Here is a 15,599-nt window from a genome sequence, read left to right as displayed (position 1 = left end):
GAAAGCAAGGCCCAAGAGGCACCAGCTCTCCCGCATCTCTTCTTCCCTGACGCGACTGAAGCCTTGCTGAGGAAGCAGCGGCGAAGTGCTATTCGCTCCAAGGCAAAACCTCTGCGAAAACACAGCATTCGCTGAGAAATGATCTGCGGGCTGCTGCTGCTTGTCTGAGCCCAGTCTCCCAGTGGGAGAAATGGCGGTGGGAGAAACCCGCATACAGTGAAAGCCTCTTTGCCTGGGCATCTCTTCTGGGAAAGCACCGCATTCGTAGGGAAATCAGAGTTGGGTTTGGGGATGCTGCTGCTGCTTGCCTTAGCTAGTCTCCGCAGCACTGTGAAAGATACCGCAAGGAGCGAAATACCCTTTGCCCTAGCATCCCCTCTGCCTGAGAGAGAAGCATGGTCGCACAAGTCTGTCACCGCCCTCCCCAGGAGCAAGTGTGGTGAAGGCACAGCACGCCGCCCCCTGGGATGAGAAGGAGCCCTTGGCCTTGGAGTCGGGAAACGCTTGGGAAGCAGGATAGCCTGCCATGGCACGAACAGCAGGCCAGTGGCAAGACAAGTGTCACCCGCTCCCTGTGCGGAGAGATTGAAGCCTGGGTGCTAAGGAGACATGAGGGGACGACTAGGGCAAGGGCGCGTGCTACACTCTGAGGAAGGAGTCTGGGCAGATGGCAGGCCTGTCCTGTGCCTCTGGTCCCAAGGGGAGAATATCTCCTAGGCCACCTGTCCCAAGGGCAGTCGGGCTTGCCCCCAGGTGCCATACCCGGCACTCGCAGAAACAACCCCATGGAGAAACGGGCAGTCAGATGCCGTCTTCCACCAAGATGTGGCAGTGTTGTGGGTGGCAGGGGGTGTTCCTGGTAAGGAGTGGAGACAGTCCCCCACAGTTCCCCATCCCAGTGCACGGGCCCTGTGCAGGGATGCTGTCGCCTCCTCTCTCCTGTGGTGAAGGCACTGGCCTAGACCCCGAGTCTGCCTGAGCGTCAGAGCAAAAGGCTAAGCCTTACCTACGCCAGGAGATGGTAATGGGCATAGAGTGCCATGCTAGGCCACGCACACTGCTGCAGGGTTGTGACTGTGTCTGCTTAGTTCGGCTTAGCAAGGTGAACCCTGGGCGCGAACTGGGAGCCCGGGAATGGAAGGCCCAAGAGGCACCACCTCTCCCGCGACTCTTCATCCCTGCCGCGACAGAGCAAATGACCAAAGCCTTGCTGAGGAAGCAGCAGCGAAGTGCGGTTCGCGCCAAGCTGACAAACTCTGCGAAAGCATAGCACTCGCTGGGAAATCAGAGTTGGTTCTGTGGGCTGCTTTTGCTGCTTGTCTTAGCCTAGTATTCACAGCACGATGGGAGAAACCCGCATAGAGCGAAAGACTCTTTGCCGGGGCATCCCCGTGGGAAGGCAGAGCATTTTTTGGGAAATCAGAGTGGGGTCTGTGGGATGCTGCCTGCTGCTTGCCAGAGCTGGTCTCCACAGCACGGTGTAATACACCCGCATGGAGCGAAATCCTCTTTGCCTGGGCATCACCTCTGCCTGAGAGAGAAGCGCGGTGGCGCCTGTGGAAAGAGCCTTAAGGAAAGGGACACGTCTGTCACGACAGAGAGATGGAAGCCTGGCTGCTAAGGAGACACGAGGGGAAGCTTAGGGAAGGGGAAAGGGCTCCACTCTGAGGAAGGAGTCTGGGCAGAAAGCATGCCTGTCCTGAGCCTTTGGGCTCAAGGAGACAGCAGCTCCTTGGCCACCTATCCGTGGTGGAGACATGGGCTTGCCACCAGGCGCCTACCCTGAACGTGAGCAACAACTCCCAGAAAGAACTGGGCATCAGAAGCCGGCTTTCTCCAGGATGGGGAAGCTTGGAGGAGGCACGGGGTTTAAGGGGAAGGAGTGGGGACAGTCCCCCAAAGCTCCCTATTCAGTGCACGGGCGGTGTGCAGGGATTCTGTCACCTCTCGTTTCCTGTGGGGAAAGCACTGGCTTAGTCTGCGAGTCCGCCTGAGCGCCAGAGTAAAAGGCCAAGCGATGCCTACCCGGGAGATGTTTGTGTGCATAAAGTGCCATCCTAGGCTACGCAGGCTACTGCACTTTTGTGGCTCTGTCTGCTTAGTTCGGCCTGGCAGGGTGAACCCAGGACGTGAACATGGAGCCCGGGAAAGGAAGACAGAAGAGGCACCAGCTCTCCCGCAGCTCTTCTTCCCTGACGAAACTGAAGCCTTGCTGAGGAAGCAGCGGCGAAGTGCTGTTCGCTCCAAGGCAAAGCCTCTGCGAAAGCACAGCATTCGCTGAGAAATGTTCGGCGGGCTGCTGCTGCTTGCCTGAGCTCAGTCTCCCAGTGGGAGAAATCGCGGTGGGAGAACCCGCATACAGTGAAAGCCTCTTTGCCTGGGCATCACCCCTGGGAAAGCACCGCATTCGTAGGGAATTCAGAGTTGGGTTTGGGGATGCTGCTGCTGCTTGCCTGAGCTAGTCTCCGCAGCACGGTGGAAGATACCCGCATGGAGCGAAATACCCTTTGCCCTAGCATGCCCTCTGCCTGAGAGAGAAGCATGGTCGCACAAGTCTGTCACCGCGCTCCCCAGGAGGAAGTGTGGGGAAGGCCCCGCACGCCGCCCCCTGGGATGAGAAGGAGCCCTTGGCCTTGGGGTCCGGAAACGCTTGGGAAGCAGGATAGCCTGCCATGGCAGGAACAGCAGGCCAGTGGCAAGACAAGTGTCACCCACTCCCTGTGCGGAGAGATCGAAGCCTGGCTGCTAAGGAGACATGAGTGGACGACTAGGGCAGGGGCGCGTGCTCCACTCTGAGGAAGGAGTCGGGCAGATGGCAGGCCTGTCCTGTGCCTCTGGTCCCAAGGGGAGAGCATCTCCTAGGCCACCTGTCCCAAGGGCAGTCGGGCTTGCCCCCAGTTGCCATACCCGGAACTCGCAGAAACAACCCCATGGAGAAACGGGCAGTCAGATGCTGTCTTCCACCAAGATGTGGCAGTGTTGTGGGTGGCAGGGGTGTGCCTGGTAAGGAGTGGATACAGACCCCACAGTTCCCCATCCCAGTGCACGGGTCGTGTGCAGGGATCCTGTTGCCTCCTCTCTCCTGTGGTGAAGGCACTGGCCTAGACCTCGAGTCTGCCTGAGCGCATTAGCAAAAGTCAAAGCCTTACCTATGACAGGAGATGGTAATAGGCATAGAGTGCCATCCTAGGCCATGCACGCTGCTGTAGGGTTGTGATTATGTCTGCTTAGTTCGGCTTAGCAAGGTCAACCCCAGGCGCTAACGGGGAGCCCAGGAATGCAAGGCCCAAGAGGCACCAGCTCTCCCGCGGCTCTTCATCCCAGTCACAACAGAGCGAACCACCAAAGCCTTGCTGAGGAAGCAGCAGCGAAGTGCGGTTCGCACCAAGCTGAAAACTTCTGCAAAAGCATAGCAGTCGCTGGGAAATCAGAGTTGGTTCTGTGGGCTGCTTTTGCTGCTTGCCTTAGCCTAGTATTCGCAGCACGATGGGAGAAACCCGCATAGAGCGAAAGCCTCTTTGACAGGGCATCCCCTCTGGGAAAGCACAGCATTCTTTGGGAAATCAAAGTCGGGTCTGTGGGATGCTGCCTGCTGCTTGCCAGAGCTGGTCTCCACAGCACGGTGTAATACACTCGCATGGAGCGAAATCCTCTTTGCCTCGGCAACCCCTCTGCCTGAGAAAGAAGCGCGGTGACGCCTGTGGAAAGAGCCTTAAGGAAATGGACACGTTTGTCAGGGCAGAGCGACGGAAGCCTGGCTGCTAAAGAGACACGAGGGGAAGATTAGGGCAGGGGAAAGGGCTCCACTCTGTGGAAGGAGTCTGGGCAGAAGGCAGGCCTGTCCTGTGCCTCTGGTCCCAAGGGGACCGCATCACCTTGGCCACCTGCCCCGTCGGCAGTCGGGCTTGCTCCAAGGTGCCATACCCGGAACTCGCAGAAACAACCCCATGGAGAAACGGGCAGTCAGATGCCGTCTTCCACCAAGATGTGGCAGTGTTGTGGGTGGCAGGGTTTGTGCCTGGTAAGGAGTGGAGACAGTCCCCCACAGTTCCCCATCCTAGTGCACGGGCCGTGTGCAGGGATCCTGTCGCCTTCTCTCTCCTGTGGTGAAGGCACTGGTCTAGACCCCGAGTCTGCCTGAGCGCATGAGCAAAAGTCAAAGCCTTACCTATGACAGGAGATGGTAATAGGCATAGAGTGCCATGCTAGGCCACGCACGCTGCTGCAGGGTTGTGACTGTGTCTGCTTTGTTCGGCATAGCAAGGTGAACCGCGGGCGCGAAATAGGAGCACGGGAATGCAAGGCCCAAGAGGCACCAGCTCTCCCACGGCTCTTCATCCCTGCCGCGACAGAGCGAACGACCAAAGCCTTGCTGAGGAAGCAGCAGCGAAGTGCGGTTCGCACCAAGCTGAAAACTTCTGCAAAAGCATAGCAGTCGCTGGGAAATCAGAGTTGGTTCTGTGGGCTGCTTTTGTTGCTTGCCTTAGGCTAGTGTGGGAGGAACACGCGTAGAGCGAAAGCCTCATTGCCTGGGCATCCCCTCTGGGAAAGCACAGCATTCTATTGGAAATCAGAGTCGGGTCTGTGGGATGCTGCCTGCTGCTTGCCAGAGCTAGTTTCCACAGCATGGTGTAATAAACCCGCATGGAGCGAAATCCTCTTTGCCTGGGCAACCCCTCTGCCTGAGAGAGAAGCGCGGTGGCGCCTGTGGAAAGAGCCTTAAGGAAAGGGACACGTCTGTCACGGCAGAGCGAGGAAAGCCTGGCTGCTAAGGAGACACGAGGGGAAGATTAGGGCAGAGGAAAGGGCTCCCCTCTGAGGAAGGAGTCTGGGCAGAAAGCATGCCTGTCCTGAGCCTTTGGGCTCAAGGAGACAGCAGCTCCTTGGCCACCTGTCCGTGGTGGAGACATGGGCTTGCCACCAGGCGCCTACCCTGAACTCGAGAAACAACTCCCAGAAAGAACTGGCCATCAGATGCCGGCTTCCTCCAGGATGTGGAAGCTTGGAAGAGGCATGGGGTTTAAGGGGAAGGAGTGGGGACAGTCCCCCAAGCTCCCTATTCAGTGCATGGGCGGTGTGCAGGGATACTGTCACCTCTCCTTTCCTGTGGGGAAAGCACTGGCTTAGTCTGCGAGTCCGCCAGAGTAAAAGGCCAAGCGATGCCTACCCTTTGAGATGTTTGTGTGCATAGAGTGCCATCCTATGCTACGCAGGCTACTGCACTTTTGTGGCTCTGTCTGCTTAGTTCGGCCTGGCAGGGTGAACCCAGGACGTGAACATGGAGCGCGGGAAAGGAAGACAGAAGAGGCACCAGCTCTCCAGCAGCTCTTCTTCCCTGACGCGACTGAAGCCTTGCTGAGGAAGCAGCGGCGAAGTGCTGTTCGCTCCAAGGCAAAGCCTCTGCGAATGCACAGCATTCGCTGAGAAATGTTTGGCGGGCTTCTGCTGCTGGCCTGAGCTCAGTCTCCCAGTGGGAGAAATGGCAGTGGGAGAAACCCGCATAGAGCGAAAGCCTCTTTGCCGTAGCATTCCCTCTGGGAAAGCACAGCATTCTTTGGGAAATCAGAGTCGGGTCTGTGGGATGCGGCCTGCTGCTTGCCAGAGTTGGTCTCCACAGCACGGTGTAATAAACCCGCATGGAGCGAAATCCTCTTTGCCTGGGCATCCCCTCTGCCTGAGAGAGAAGCGCGGTGGCGCCTGTGGAAAGAGCCTTAAGGAAAGGGACACGTCTGTCACGGCATAGCGAGGAAAGCCTGGCTGCTAAGGAGACACGAGGGGAAGATTAGGGCAGGGGAAAGGGCTCCACTCTGAGGAAGGAGTCTGGGCAGAAAGCATGCCTGTCCTGAGCCTTTGGGCTCAAGGAGACAGCAGCTCCTTGGCCACCTGTCCGTGGTGGAGACATGGGCTTGCCACCAGGCGCCTACCCTGAACTCGAGAAACAACTCCCAGAAAGAACTGGCCATCAGATGCCGGCTTCCTCCAGGACTTGGAAGCTTGGAAGAGGCATGGGGTTTAAGGGGAAGGAGTGGGGACAGTCCCCCAAGCTCCCTATTCAGTGCACGGGCGGTGTGCAGGGATCCTGTCACCTCTCCTTTCCTGTGGGGAAAGCACTGGCTAAGTCCGCGAGTCCTCCTGAGCGGCAGAGTAAAGGGCCAAGCGATGCCTACCCGGGAGATGTTTGTGTGCATAAAGTGCCATCCTAGGAAATGCACACTACTGCACTTTTGTGGCTCTGTCCGCTTAGTTCGGCCTGGCAGGGTGAACCCAGGACGCGAACATGGAGCCCGGGAAAGCAAGGCCCAAGAGGCACCAGCTCTCCCGCATCTCTTCTTCCCTGACGCGACTGAAGCCTTGCTGAGGAAGCAGCGGCGAAGTGCTGTTCGCTCCAAGGCAAAACCTCTGCGAAAACACAGCATTCGCTGAGAAATGATCTGCGGGCTGCTGCTGCTTGTCTGAGCCCAGTCTCCCAGTGGGAGAAATGGCGGTGGGAGAAACCCGCATACAGTGAAAGCCTCTTTGCCTGGGCATCTCTTCTGGGAAAGCACAGCATTCGTAGGGAAATCAGAGTTGGGTTTGGGGATGCTGCTGCTGCTTGCCTTAGCTAGTCTCCGCAGCACTGTGAAAGATACCGCAAGGAGCGAAATACCCTTTGCCCTAGCATCCCCTCTGCCTGAGAGAGAAGCATGGTCGCACAAGTCTGTCACCGCCCTCCCCAGGAGCAAGTGTGGTGAAGGCACAGCACGCCGCCCCCTGGGATGAGAAGGAGCCCTTGGCCTTGGAGTCGGGAAACGCTTGGGAAGCAGGATAGCCTGCCATGGCACGAACAGCAGGCCAGTGGCAAGACAAGTGTCTCCCGCTCCCTGTGCGGAGAGATTGAAGCCTGGGTGCTAAGGAGACATGAGGGGACGACTAGGGCAAGGGCGCGTGCTACACTCTGAGGAAGGAGTCTGGGCAGATGGCAGGCCTGTTTGTGCCTCTGGTCCCAAGGGGAGAATATCTCCTAGGCCACCTGTCCCAAGGGCAGTCGGGCTTGCCCCCAGGTGCCATACCCGGCACTCGCAGAAACAACCCCATGGAGAAACGGGCAGTCAGATGCCGTCTTCCACCAAGATGTGGCAGTGTTGTGGGTGGCAGGGGGTGTGCCTGGTAAGGAGTGGAGACAGTCCCCCACAGTTCCCCATCCCAGTGCACGGGCCCTGTGCAGGGATGCTGTCGCCTCCTCTCTCCTGTGGTGAAGGCACTGGCCTAGACCCCGAGTCTGCCTGAGCGTCAGAGCAAAAGGCTAAGCCTTACCTACGCCAGGAGATGGTAATGGGCATAGAGTGCCATGCTAGGCCACGCACACTGCTGCAGGGTTGTGACTGTGTCTGCTTAGTTAGGCTTAGCAAGGTGAACCCTGGGCGCGAACTGGGAGCCCGGGAATGGAAGGCCCAAGAGGCACCACCTCTCCCGCGACTCTTCATCCCTGCCGCGACAGAGCAAATGACCAAAGCCTTGCTGAGGAAGCAGCAGCGAAGTGCGGTTCGCGCCAAGCTGACAACCTCTGCGAAAGCATAGCACTCGCTGGGAAATCAGAGTTGGTTCAGTGGGCTGCTTTTGCTGCTTGCCTTAGCCTAGTATTCACAGCACGATGGGAGAAACGCGCATAGAGCGAAAGACTCTTTGCCGGGGCATCCCCTTGGGAAGGCAGAGCATTTTTTGGGAAATCAGAGTGGGGTCTGTGGGATGCTGCCTGCTGCTTGCCAGAGCTGGTCTCCACAGCACGGTGTAATACACCCGCATGGAGCGAAATCCTCTTTGCCTGGGCATCACCTCTGCCTGAGAGAGAAGCGCGGTGGCGCCTGTGGAAAGAGCCTTAAGGAAAGGGACACGTCTGTCACGACAGAGAGATGGAAGCCTGGCTGCTAAGGAGACACGAGGGGAAGCTTAGGGCAGGGGAAAGGGCTCCACTCTGAGGAAGGAGTCTGGGCAGAAAGCATGCCTGTCCTGAGCCTTTGGGCTCAAGGAGACAGCAGCTCCTTGGCCACCTATCCGTGGTGGAGACATGGGCTTGCCACCAGGCGCCTACCCTGAACGTGAGCAACAACTCCCAGAAAGAACTGGGCATCAGAAGCCGGCTTTCTCCAGGATGGGGAAGCTTGGAGGAGGCACGGGGTTTAAGGGGAAGGAGTGGGGACAGTCCCCCAAAGCTCCCTATTCAGTGCACGGGCGGTGTGCAGGGATTCTGTCACCTCTCGTTTCCTGTGGGGAAAGCACTGGCTTAGTCTGCGAGTCCGCCTGAGCGCCAGAGTAAAAGGCCAAGCGATGCCTACCCGGGAGATGTTTGTGTGCATAGAGTGCCATCCTAGGCTACGCAGGCTACTGCACTTTTGTGGCTCTGTCTGCTTAGTTCGGCCTGGCAGGGTGAACCCAGGACGTGAACATGGAGCCCGGGAAAGGAAGACAGAAGAGGCACCAGCTCTCCCGCAGCTCTTCTTCCCTGACGAAACTGAAGCCTTGCTGAGGAAGCAGCGGCGAAGTGCTGTCCGCTCCAAGGCAAAGCCTCTGCGAAAGCACAGCATTCGCTGAGAAATGTTCGGCGGGCTGCTGCTGCTTGCCTGAGCTCAGTCTCCCAGTGGGAGAAATCGCGGTGGGAGAACCCGCATACAGTGAAAGCCTCTTTGCCTGGGCATCACCCCTGGGAAAGCACCGCATTCGTAGGGAATTCAGAGTTGGGTTTGGGGATGCTGCTGCTGCTTGCCTGAGCTAGTCTCCGCAGCACGGTGGAAGATACCCGCATGGAGCGAAATACCCTTTGCCCTAGCATGCCCTCTGCCTGAGAGAGAAGCATGGTCGCACAAGTCTGTCACCGCGCTCCCCAGGAGGAAGTGTGGGGAAGGCCCCGCACGCCGCCCCCTGGGATGAGAAGGAGCCCTTGGCCTTGGGGTCCGGAAACGCTTGGGAAGCAGGATAGCCTGCCATGGCAGGAACAGCAGGCCAGTGGCAAGACAAGTGTCACCCACTCCCTGTGCGGAGAGATCGAAGCCTGGCTGCTAAGGAGACATGAGTGGACGACTAGGGCAGGGGCGCGTGCTCCACTCTGAGGAAGGAGTCGGGCAGATGGCAGGCCTGTCCTGTGCCTCTGGTCCCAAGGGGAGAGCATCTCCTAGGCCACCTGTCCCAAGGGCAGTCGGGCTTGCCCCCAGTTGCCATACCCGGAACTCGCAGAAACAACCCCATGGAGAAACGGGCAGTCAGATGCTGTCTTCCACCAAGATGTGGCAGTGTTGTGGGTGGCAGGGGTGTGCCTGGTAAGGAGTGGATACAGACCCCACAGTTCCCCATCCCAGTGCACGGGTCGTGTGCAGGGATCCTGTTGCCTCCTCTCTCCTGTGGTGAAGGCACTGGCCTAGACCTCGAGTCTGCCTGAGCGCATTAGCAAAAGTCAAAGCCTTACCTATGACAGGAGATGGTAATAGGCATAGAGTGCCATCCTAGGCCATGCACGCTGCTGTAGGGTTGTGATTATGTCTGCTTAGTTCGGCTTAGCAAGGTCAACCCCAGGCGCTAACGGGGAGCCCAGGAATGCAAGGCCCAAGAGGCACCAGCTCTCCCGCGGCTCTTCATCCCAGTCACAACAGAGCGAACCACCAAAGCCTTGCTGAGGAAGCAGCAGCGAAGTGCGGTTCGCACCAAGCTGAAAACTTCTGCAAAAGCATAGCAGTCGCTGGGAAATCAGAGTTGGTTCTGTGGGCTGCTTTTGCTGCTTGCCTTAGCCTAGTATTCGCAGCACGATGGGAGAAACCCGCATAGAGCGAAAGCCTCTTTGACAGGGCATCCCCTCTGGGAAAGCACAGCATTCTTTGGGAAATCAAAGTCGGGTCTGTGGGATGCTGCCTGCTGCTTGCCAGAGCTGGTCTCCACAGCACGGTGTAATACACTCGCATGGAGCGAAATCCTCTTTGCCTGGGCAACCCCTCTGCCTGAGAAAGAAGCGCGGTGATGCCTGTGGAAAGAGTCTTAAGGAAATGGACACGTTTGTCAGGGCAGAGCGACGGAAGCCTGGCTGCTAAAGAGACACGAGGGGAAGATTAGGGCAGGGGAAAGGGCTCCACTCTGTGGAAGGAGTCTGGGCAGAAGGCAGGCCTGTCCTGTGCCTCTGGTCCCAAGGGGACCGCATCACCTTGGCCACCTGCCACGTCGGCAGTCGGGCTTGCTCCAAGGTGCCATACCCGGAACTCGCAGAAACAACCCCATGGAGAAACGGGCAGTCAGATGCCGTCTTCCACCAAGATGTGGCAGTGTTGTGGGTGGCAGGGTTTGTGCCTGGTAAGGAGTGGAGACAGTCCCCCACAGTTCCCCATCCTAGTGCACGGGCCGTGTGCAGGGATCCTGTCGCCTTCTCTCTTCTGAGGTGAAGGCACTGGTCTAGACCCCGAGTCTGCCTGAGCGCATGAGCAAAAGTCAAAGCCTTACCTATGACAGGAGATGGTAATAGGCATAGAGTGCCATGCTAGGCCACGCACGCTGCTGCAGGGTTGTGACTGTGTCTGCTTTGTTCGGCATAGCAAGGTGAACCGCGGGCGCGAAATAGGAGCACGGGAATGCAAGGCCCAAGAGGCACCAGCTCTCCCACGGCTCTTCATCCCTGCCGCGACAGAGCGAACGACCAAAGCCTTGCTGAGGAAGCAGCAGCGAAGTGCGGTTCGCACCAAGCTGAAAACTTCTGCAAAAGCATAGCAGTCGCTGGGAAATCAGAGTTGGTTCTGTGGGCTGCTTTTGTTGCTTGCCTTAGGCTAGTGTGGGAGGAACACGCGTAGAGCGAAAGCCTCATTGCCTGGGCATCCCCTCTGGGAAAGCACAGCATTCTATTGGAAATCAGAGTCGGGTCTGTGGGATGCTGCCTGCTGCTTGCCAGAGCTAGTTTCCACAGCATGGTGTAATAAACCCGCATGGAGCGAAATCCTCTTTGCCTGGGCAACCCCTCTGCCTGAGAGAGAAGCGCGGTGGCGCCTGTGGAAAGAGCCTTAAGGAAAGGGACACGTCTGTCACGGCATAGCGAGGAAAGCCTGGCTGCTAAGGAGACACGAGGGGAAGATTAGGGCAGGGGAAAGGGCTCCACTCTGAGGAAGGAGTCTGGGCAGAAAGCATGCCTGTCCTGAGCCTTTGGGCTCAAGGAGACAGCAGCTCCTTGGCCACCTGTCCGTGGTGGAGACATGGGCTTGCCACCAGGCGCCTACCCTGAACTCGAGAAACAACTCCCAGAAAGAACTGGCCATCAGATGCCGGCTTCCTCCAGGACGTGGAAGCTTGGAAGAGGCATGGGGTTTAAGGGGAAGGAGTGGGGACAGTCCCCCAAGCTCCCTATTCAGTGCATGGGCGGTGTGCAGGGATACTGTCACCTCTCCTTTCCTGTGGGGAAAGCACTGGCTTAGTCTGCGAGTCCGCCAGAGTAAAAGGCCAAGCGATGCCTACCCTTTGAGATGTTTGTGTGCATAGAGTGCCATCCTATGCTACGCAGGCTACTGCACTTTTGTGGCTCTGTCTGCTTAGTTCGGCCTGGCAGGGTGAACCCAGGACGTGAACATGGAGCGCGGGAAAGGAAGACAGAAGAGGCACCAGCTCTCCAGCAGCTCTTCTTCCCTGACGCGACTGAAGCCTTGCTGAGGAAGCAGCGGCGAAGTGCTGTTCGCTCCAAGGCAAAGCCTCTGCGAATGCACAGCATTCGCTGAGAAATGTTTGGCGGGCTTCTGCTGCTGGCCTGAGCTCAGTCTCCCAGTGGGAGAAATGGCAGTGGGAGAAACCCGCATAGAGCGAAAGCCTCTTTGCCGTAGCATTCCCTCTGGGAAAGCACAGCATTCTTTGGGAAATCAGAGTCGGGTCTGTGGGATGCGGCCTGCTGCTTGCCAGAGTTGGTCTCCACAGCACGGTGTAATAAACCCGCATGGAGCGAAATCCTCTTTGCCTGGGCATCCCCTCTGCCTGAGAGAGAAGCGCGGTGGCGCCTGTGGAAAGAGCCTTAAGGAAAGGGACACGTCTGTCACGGCATAGCGAGGAAAGCCTGGCTGCTAAGGAGACACGAGGGGAAGATTAGGGCAGGGGAAAGGGCTCCACTCTGAGGAAGGAGTCTGGGCAGAAAGCATGCCTGTCCTGAGCCTTTGGGCTCAAGGAGACAGCAGCTCCTTGGCCACCTGTCCGTGGTGGAGACATGGGCTTGCCACCAGGCGCCTACCCTGAACTCGAGAAACAACTCCCAGAAAGAACTGGCCATCAGATGCCGGCTTCCTCCAGGACTTGGAAGCTTGGAAGAGGCATGGGGTTTAAGGGGAAGGAGTGGGGACAGTCCCCCAAGCTCCCTATTCAGTGCACGGGCGGTGTGCAGGGATCCTGTCACCTCTCCTTTCCTGTGGGGAAAGCACTGGCTAAGTCCGCGAGTCCTCCTGAGCGGCAGAGTAAAGGGCCAAGCGATGCCTACCCGGGAGATGTTTGTGTGCATAAAGTGCCATCCTAGGAAATGCACACTACTGCACTTTTGTGGCTCTGTCCGCTTAGTTCGGCCTGGCAGGGTGAACCCAGGACGCGAACATGGAGCCCGGGAAAGCAAGGCCCAAGAGGCACCAGCTCTCCCGCATCTCTTCTTCCCTGACGCGACTGAAGCCTTGCTGAGGAAGCAGCGGCGAAGTGCTGTTCGCTCCAAGGCAAAACCTCTGCGAAAACACAGCATTCGCTGAGAAATGATCTGCGGGCTGCTGCTGCTTGTCTGAGCCCAGTCTCCCAGTGGGAGAAATGGCGGTGGGAGAAACCCGCATACAGTGAAAGCCTCTTTGCCTGGGCATCTCTCCTGGGAAAGCACAGCATTCGTAGGGAAATCAGAGTTGGGCTTGGGGATGCTGCTGCTGCTTGCCTTAGCTAGTCTCCGCAGCACTGTGAAAGATACCGCAAGGAGCGAAATACCCTTTGCCCTAGCATCCCCTCTGCCTGAGAGAGAAGCATGGTCGCACAAGTCTGTCACCGCCCTCCCCAGGAGCAAGTGTGGTGAAGGCACAGCACGCCGCCCCCTGGGATGAGAAGGAGCCCTTGGCCTTGGAGTCGGGAAACGCTTGGGAAGCAGAATAGCCTGCCATGGCACGAACAGCAGGCCAGTGGCAAGACAAGTGTCACCCGCTCCCTGTGCGGAGAGATTGAAGCCTGGGTGCTAAGGAGACATGAGGGGACGACTAGGGCAAGGGCGCGTGCTACACTCTGAGGAAGGAGTCTGGGCAGATGGCAGGCCTGTCCTGTGCCTCTGGTCCCAAGGGGAGAATATCTCCTAGGCCACCTGTCCCAAGGGCAGTCGGGCTTGCCCCCAGGTGCCATACCCGGAACTCGCAGAAACAACCCCATGGAGAAACGGGCAGTCAGATGCCGTCTTCCACCAAGATGTGGCAGTGTTGTGGGTGGCAGGGGGTGTGCCTGGTAAGGAGTGGAGACAGTCCCCCACAGTTCCCCATCCCAGTGCACGGGCCCTGTGCAGGGATGCTGTCGCCTCCTCTCTCCTGTGGTGAAGGCACTGGCCTAGACCCCGAGTCTGCCTGAGCGTCAGAGCAAAAGGCTAAGCCTTACCTACGCCAGGAGATGGTAATGGGCATAGAGTGCCATGCTAGGCCACGCACACTGCTGCAGGGTTGTGACTGTGTCTGCTTAGTTCGGCTTAGCAAGGTGAACCCTGGGCGCGAACTGGGAGCCCGGGAATGGAAGGCCCAAGAGGCACCACCTCTCCCGCGACTCTTCATCCCTGCCGCGACAGAGCAAATGACCAAAGCCTTGCTGAGGAAGCAGCAGCGAAGTGCGGTTCGCGCCAAGCTGACAACCTCTGCGAAAGCATAGCACTCGCTGGGAAATCAGAGTTGGTTCTGTGGGCTGCTTTTGCTGCTTGCCTTAGCCTAGTATTCACAGCACGATGGGAGAAACGCGCATAGAGCGAAAGACTCTTTGCCGGGTCATCCCCTTGGGAAGGCAGAGCATTTTTTGGGAAATCAGAGTGGGGTCTGTGGGATGCTGCCTGCTGCTTGCCAGAGCTGGTCTCCACAGCACGGTGTAATACACCCGCAAGGAGCGAAATCCTCTTTGCCTGGGTATCACCTCTGCCTGAGAGAGAAGCGCGGTGGCGCCTGTGGAAAGAGCCTTAAGGAAAGGGACACGTCTGTCACGACAGAGAGATGGAAGCCTGGCTGCTAAGGAGAAACGAGGGGAAGCTTAGGGCAGGGGAAAGGGCTCCATTCTGAGGAAGGAGTCTGGGCAGAAAGCATGCCTGTCCTCAGCCTTTGGGCTCAAGGAGACAGCAGCTCCTTGGCCACCTGTCCGTGGTGGAGACATGGGCTTGCCACCAGGCGCCTACCCTGAACGTGAGCAACAACTCCCAGAAAGAACTGGGCATCAGAAGCCGGCTTTCTCCAGGATGGGGAAGCTTGGAGGAGGCACGGGGTTTAAGGGGAAGGAGTGGGGACAGTCCCCCAAAGCTCCCTATTCAGTGCACGGGCGGTGTGCAGGGATTCTGTCACCTCTCGTTTCCTGTGGGGAAAGCACTGGCTTAGTCTGCGAGTCCGCCTGAGCGCCAGAGTAAAAGGCCAAGCGATGCCTACCCGGGAGATGTTTGTGTGCATAGAGTGCCATCCTAGGCTACGCAGGCTACTGCACTTTTGTGGCTCTGTCTGCTTAGTTCGGCCTGGCAGGGTGAACCCAGGACGTGAACATGGAGCCCGGGAAAGGAAGACAGAAGAGGCACCAGCTCTCCCGCAGCTCTTCTTCCCTGACGAAACTGAAGCCTTGCTGAGGAAGCAGCGGCGAAGTGCTGTTCGCTCCAAGGCAAAGCCTCTGCGAAAGCACAGCATTCGCTGAGAAATGTTCGGCGGGCTGCTGCTGCTTGCCTGAGCTCAGTCTCCCAGTGGGAGAAATCGCGGTGGGAGAACCCGCATACAGTGAAAGCCTCTTTGCCTGGGCATCACCCCTGGGAAAGCACCGCATTCGTAGGGAATTCAGAGTTGGGTTTGGGGATGCTGCTGCTGCTTGCCTGAGCTAGTCTCCGCAGCACGGTGGAAGATACCCGCATGGAGCGAAATACCCTTTGCCCTAGCATGCCCTCTGCCTGAGAGAGAAGCATGGTCGCACAAGTCTGTCACCGCGCTCCCCAGGAGGAAGTGTGGGGAAGGCCCCGCACGCCGCCCCCTGGGATGAGAAGGAGCCCTTGGCCTTGGGGTCCGGAAACGCTTGGGAAGCAGGATAGCCTGCCATGGCAGGAACAGCAGGCCAGTGGCAAGACAAGTGTCACCCACTCCCTGTGCGGAGAGATCGAAGCCTGGCTGCTAAGGAGACATGAGTGGACGACTAGGGCAGGGGCGCGTGCTCCACTCTGAGGAAGGAGTCGGGCAGATGGCAGGCCTGTCCTGTGCCTCTGGTCCCAAGGGGAGAGCATCTCCTAGGCCACCTGTCCCAAGGGCAGTCGGGCTTGCCCCCAGTTGCCATACCCGGAACTCGCAGAAACAACCCCATGGAGAAACGGGCAGTCAGATGCTGTCTTCCACCAAGATGTGGCAGTGTTGTGGGTGGCAGGGGTGTGCCTGGTAAGGAGTGGATACAGACCC

This window comes from Mustela nivalis (assembly GCF_964662115.1).
Source record: "Mustela nivalis genome assembly, contig: HAP1_SCAFFOLD_459, whole genome shotgun sequence".
Taxonomy (NCBI): Eukaryota; Metazoa; Chordata; class Mammalia; order Carnivora; family Mustelidae; genus Mustela; species Mustela nivalis.
This window is presented reverse-complemented; position numbering follows the sequence as displayed.